Source organism: Cebus imitator, unplaced genomic scaffold (genome assembly GCF_001604975.1).
Source record: "Cebus imitator isolate Cc_AM_T3 unplaced genomic scaffold, Cebus_imitator-1.0 Scaffold538, whole genome shotgun sequence".
In the NCBI taxonomy this organism is placed as follows: Eukaryota; Metazoa; Chordata; class Mammalia; order Primates; family Cebidae; genus Cebus; species Cebus imitator.
In genome coordinates, this window is record NW_016107853.1 from 754,662 (window position 1) to 760,247 (window position 5,586).

General features: G+C 47.6%; 1 pseudogene; it reads right to left on the reverse strand.

The window, feature by feature from the left end:
- LOC108293455 overlaps window positions 1-3,408 on the reverse strand; it is a 4,142-nt pseudogene extending 734 nt beyond the window's left edge.
- Between the last annotated feature and the right edge of the window lie 2,178 nt (window positions 3,409-5,586).

Below are 5,586 nucleotides of genomic sequence, written 5' to 3' on the forward strand. Positions count from 1 at the left end.
TTGAGACCGAGTCTTGCTCTGTCACCCAGGCTGGAGTGCAATGACACAATCTCGGCTCACTTCACCCTCCACCTTCCAGGTCCCAGTTCAAGCAATTCTCCTGTCTCAGCCTCCTGAATAGCTGGGATTACAGGCATTCACCACCATGCCGAGGTAAATTTTTTTATTTTTAGTAGAGACGGGGTTTCACCATGTTGGCCAGGTTGGTCTTGAACTCCTGACTTGAGGTCTGCCAGCCTCAGCCTCTCAAAGTGCTGGGATTACAGGCATAAGCCACCGCCCCCAGCCAAAAAAAAAAAATGTTTTTTAAGAGACAGGGTCTCACTATGTTGCCTAGGCTGCTCTCAAACTCCTAAGCTTAATTGATCCTCTAGCCTTGGCTTCCCAAAGTGCTGGGATTACATGTGTGAGCCGCCGCACCCGGCCCAGATTGGTAAATTAATAAACATCATGGAAAGAATGATAGAGAGGAACTGGAGTCACTTGAATGTCACTTGGATTCCACTTGTCATAAATCACTCCTCTTTTTACTACCTCTTGGAAAACATCTTTCTTTGGAACAGAAAATGTTAGTGTCAGCAGCCCTGATCCTCCATATGGGATGAAGTAATGGTATTCACAATTGGCTTCTTAGATTCTGCTTTGTTTTTGCCATAGCAATGCTAGACCAGGTATTCCAGATAACTAGTTAGCAAAATAGAATTTCTCCATAATGCTTTCATCGCTGCCTGTCTAAAGATCTCTAAACCAGCGTGTAAGGAACAGACCCACAAAATGGGAGGATTTGAAATTTGGAATCCACTGATCCCATGGATTAACTGTAGTTGGTTGTCCATCTCAAATCTGGTGCTGAGCTCACAGCTAAACCACCCCACCGGCACAGCCTTAATTACATGGGCATGCTTTTCATGGACAAAGCACCTGCAAGACCTCCTGCTACTGCATTTAAATAGTGTGGGAATGCCAGCAGGCAAAATCAACTCTTCAGTCATGTAAGTGGAGTTCAGTATTTCCAACTACATGCCAGATCAAAGCCAGCAAAACGTCCCTTTGCTTGTCCAGCTTTTGTGATAGCAGGGGTACTGGAGCTGTCCACTCTAACAATGCAGCGCATTGAACAGGATTGCTGTAATCAAGTCTCCTCCCTTCAAGCTTGTGGGATATCCTTATTTCTTTCTTTCTTTTCTGAGATAGAGTCTTGCTCTGTCACCAGGCTGGAGTGCAGTGGCACGATCTTAACTCACTGTGGTCTCCACCTCCTGGGTTCAAGCCATTTTTGTGCCCCAGCCTCCTGAGTAGCTGGGATTACAGACACATACCACCACACCCCAGCTAATTTTTTGTGTTTTTCATAAAGACAGGGTTTCACCATGTTGAAGACCTGACCTCAAGTGATCTGCCCACCTTGGCCTTGCAAAGTGCTGCAAATACAGGTGTGAGCTGCCACACCCATCTGATATATTTTATTCTTTTTTTTTTTTTTTTTTTTTTTTTTTTTTTTTTTTTTTTTTTTTTTTTTTTTTTTTTTGCTGACATGATATAAACAATTCTGATATATTTTATTCTTTTTTTTTTTTTTTTTTTTTTTTTTGGGCCCAGAGTCTCGCTCTGTTGCCCAGCCTATAGTGCAATGGAGCAATCTTGGCTCACTGCAGCCTCTGCCTCCCAGGTTCAAGCCATCCTCTTGCCTCAGCCTCCTGAGTAGCAGGATTACAGGCGCCTGCCACCACGCCTGGCTAATTTTTGCATTTTTAGTAGAGGCAGGGTTTCACCATGTTGGTCAGGGTGGTCTTGAACTCCTGACCTCAGGTAATCCACCCACCTTAGCCTCTTAAAGTGCTGGAATTATAGGCCTGAGCCACCACGCCTGGCCAATATCCTTTATTCTTAAGATTTCTTCCCTGCTCTTGGCTTTATAATCCCCACTTTCCTCAGTGTTAACTGTGGAGCTGTAGCTGTGACCGATAGTATAATCAAAAGAGAAGGCTTTGGCTTCTAGAGTAATTTTATGCCATTTGGTATAGGCTTAAAAAATAACTGGACTGCTGATTTGCAGTAGCTTTGAAGGTCTCTTAAAAAAATAAATAAGTAACTGGACTGGCCGGGCACGGTGGCTCACGCCTGTAATCCCAACACTTTGGGAGGCTGAGGTGAGTGGATCACCTGAGGTCAGGAGTTCAAGATCATCCTCATCCTGACCAACTTGGTGAACCCTCTTCTCTATGAAAAATACAAAATTAGCCAGGTGTGGTGGTGCATGCCTGTAATCCCAGCTACTCAGGAGGATGAGGCAGGAGAATCGCTTGAACCCAGGAGGCAGAGGTTGCAATGACCTGAGATCATGCCATTGCACTCCAGCCTAGGCGACAGAGCAAGACTCTGTCTCAAAAATAAATAAATAAATAACTGGGCCAGGCACAGTGGCTCATATCTGTAATCCTAGCAATTTGGGAGGCTGACGAGGGGAAATCACTTAAGGCCAAGGAGTTTGAGACCAGCCTGTGAAACATGGCAAGACCCCATCTCTACAAAAAAATATAAAAATTAGTCTGGTGTGGTGGTGTGTGCCTATGGTCCCAGCTACCCGGGAGGCTAAGACGGGAGGATCGCCTGAGCTGGGAAGTGGAGGCTGCAGTGGGCTGTGGTTATACCACTGCACTCCAGCCTGGACAACAGAGTGAGACCCTGGATAACAGGAGAAGATGCAGATTAACAGTCAGCACATTAGCTGGGGCTGTTCTTCCTCCTTGGCTTCTACAGCCCTTCCCTAGGCCTACAATACCCATCAACCCAAGGACGCTGCCCGGCTACAGGACCACAGGCTCCCATTCTGGCCCACTCAACTAGCTCTTCTTCAAGAACTGTTTTAACCATTTTTGGTTGAAGGCCAAGAGAATTTTCCAGGAAGGAGATGGCATTTTCCTCCTTATTCGCTATAGATAAATCAACTGGAGGCAGATCTTGCATTTTGGCAACATAAAAATACCCCCTAGCTGGGCGCAGTGGCTCACGCCTGTAATCCAAGCACTTTGGGAGACTGAGGTGGAAGGACCACTTGAGGCCAGGAGTTTGAGAGCCGCCTGGGTAACAAAGTGAGACGCCCTCTCTTTGAAAAAATCAAAAAATTAGCTGGGCATCGTAGTTCAAGCCTGTGATCCCAGCTACTCAGGAGGCTGAGGTGGGAGAATCCCTTGAGCCCAGGAGTTCCAGGCTGCAGTGAGCCAAGATCACACCACAGCAGGCAGCCTGGGTGACAGAGTGAGGCCCTGTCTTAAAGAAATTAAAAATTAAAAACAAAACAAAACAAGAAAACCTCCCTGAAGTGCCTTAGCTAATGTTTCTGACCTAGGTGGAGAGTGTCCCCGTCATTTCACGTCGGCGTTTGAGTTCAGCCACCACGGTCTGCATTGCGTCAGCTGACACATTTTCTCAGCTAGAATTCCGATGTGGTCCTCAGCTCCCAGAACCCCTCAAGAAACTTCTCCAGCATTCTTTACAAATGTATAGGCTAGATCAAAACCAGTGCCTCCACTCAGGGTTCCCCCAAGTAACTCTGCTCTTCAGACTCAGGTAAACAAACATTTTCTTCCATGTACTTGCTTTTCACTTCCCCGTCTGTAAATTCATTTCCAAATTCACTCATTTATTCACTCGACACATCTTTTCTTTTCTTTTTTTTAGACGGAGTTTTACTCCTGTTGCCCAGGCTGGAGTGCAGTGGCGCGATCTCAGCTCACCACAACCTCTGCCTCCCGGGTTCAAGCGATTCTCCTGCCTCAGCCTCCTGAGTAGTTGGGATTACAAGCATATGCCACCATGCCCAGCTTTTTTTTTTTTTTTTTTGTATTTTTAGTAGAGATGGGGTTGCCTGCTTCAGCCTCACAAAGTGCTGGGATTACAGGCGTGAGCCACCGCACCCAGCCTTGATACATCTTTTCTAAGCATAACATAGGTTGATGCCAGCAGATGTGGGATGAATTATTGAGTGACTGAGGCAATCTGCGGTGAGAAAGTCTAACAGCCAGGAAGGTTTCAAGTTGGGGCGGCCCTGTAGCAGGGTCTGGAAGGAGAAAAGCTGGGGAGAAAATTATGCTGAGATCCCACAGTGATGTGAAGAGAGCCCCAGGGGAAGATTGCCAGCTTATGGGACTTTGCTGCTGCCCAGCATATGAGTAGTGCATCTTCTTCCTCTCCTTGCCGTGGCTGTCAGGAAGCTCAGAGTTCAGCTTGGTGCAAAGGTAGCAACTGTTGTTTGCCAGAGATTTTGTATTTATCTTTGTTTTGTCACCCCAAATCTTTGACCTTTACATTATCTGTGTCTTGTATGGAAAACTTGAAATTGATGGAGTAAAATTAATAATAATAATAAAGACCTGATTCTCAGTAAGTGATGGATTCAGGACATAAATGCAGCTCAGAGTCCAAGAGTTGTGGAGTGATATCAGGTTTGTGTTAGCTATCACTGCAATAATGCCACATAACAACCCCAAAACTCAGTGGCTTAGAATAATCATTTAATACCCCCCCCTGCATCTGCAGGTTAGTCGAGGGTCAGCTGGTCTTGGCTGGGCGGCTTAGCCTCAGGTGAGGCTGGGGTGCATGCCCTAGGCTGGGCTCTGGCGATCCCACATGTCTCTTGGTGGGGTGAGACTGAAGGGCTGGCAGCCGTGCAGGGGGACGATCTTCTCAAAGAAGAAGCACAAGAAAACAGCTCCACTGTGGAAGCGCACCTCAAGCCTTTGGTCTTGTTATATCCATTGCCATCCCATTGACCAAAGCAAGTTACATGGCTGAGCCCAGAGTCCAGAGACAGGGAGTGCACTCTGCCCACCTGGAGGCCGTGGCCAGGGTGAGGGACCAGTGGTCAATGGCACATGGCATTTGCATCGTCCAGTCTGGTTCTCACCCCTGTTTCTCAGATGGGCACCCAGCGTGGATCAATGTGGGACCAGGCAGGGCATCCTGACTTCCCATTCCCTTTTCACAGACCCGGGGCAGGATCTCCCATCACCTGGCCAGTCGCCCTGGGGTGGCACCAACTCTGGAAACTGCAGTTGCAGATGGAAGAATCTGGAGTTCAGAATCACAAAGACCCGGGTTCTCTCTGTGCTCCCCAAGGCCAGCAGTGAGTCCAAAAGCAAGTCCTGCACTACAAAGGAGGAAACTGAGGCTCACAGAGTACCCTCTCTTCATTAAAGGACCCCTCTCAGCCTCAGTTTTCTCCTTTGTAGTGCGGGCCTGATAATAATACCAACCTGAGAAGACCAATAGGAGGATTCAATTCACCCAGTCTTGGAGGCCAGGTTTAGTGACACATAGGAAGTGTTCCATCAAAAGTGGCCGTTTGGCCGGGCGCGGTGGCTCACGCCTGTCATCCCAGCACTTTGGGAGGCCGAGGTGGATGGATCACCTGAGGTCAGGAGTCGGAGACCAGCCCGGCCAACATGGTGAAACCCTGTCTCTACTAAGAAATACAAAAAAATTAGTGGGGCGTGGTGGCACATGCCTGTAATCCTAGCTACTCAGGAGGCTGAGACAGGAGAATCACTTGAACCCAGGAGGCAGAGGTTGCAGTGAGTTGAGATT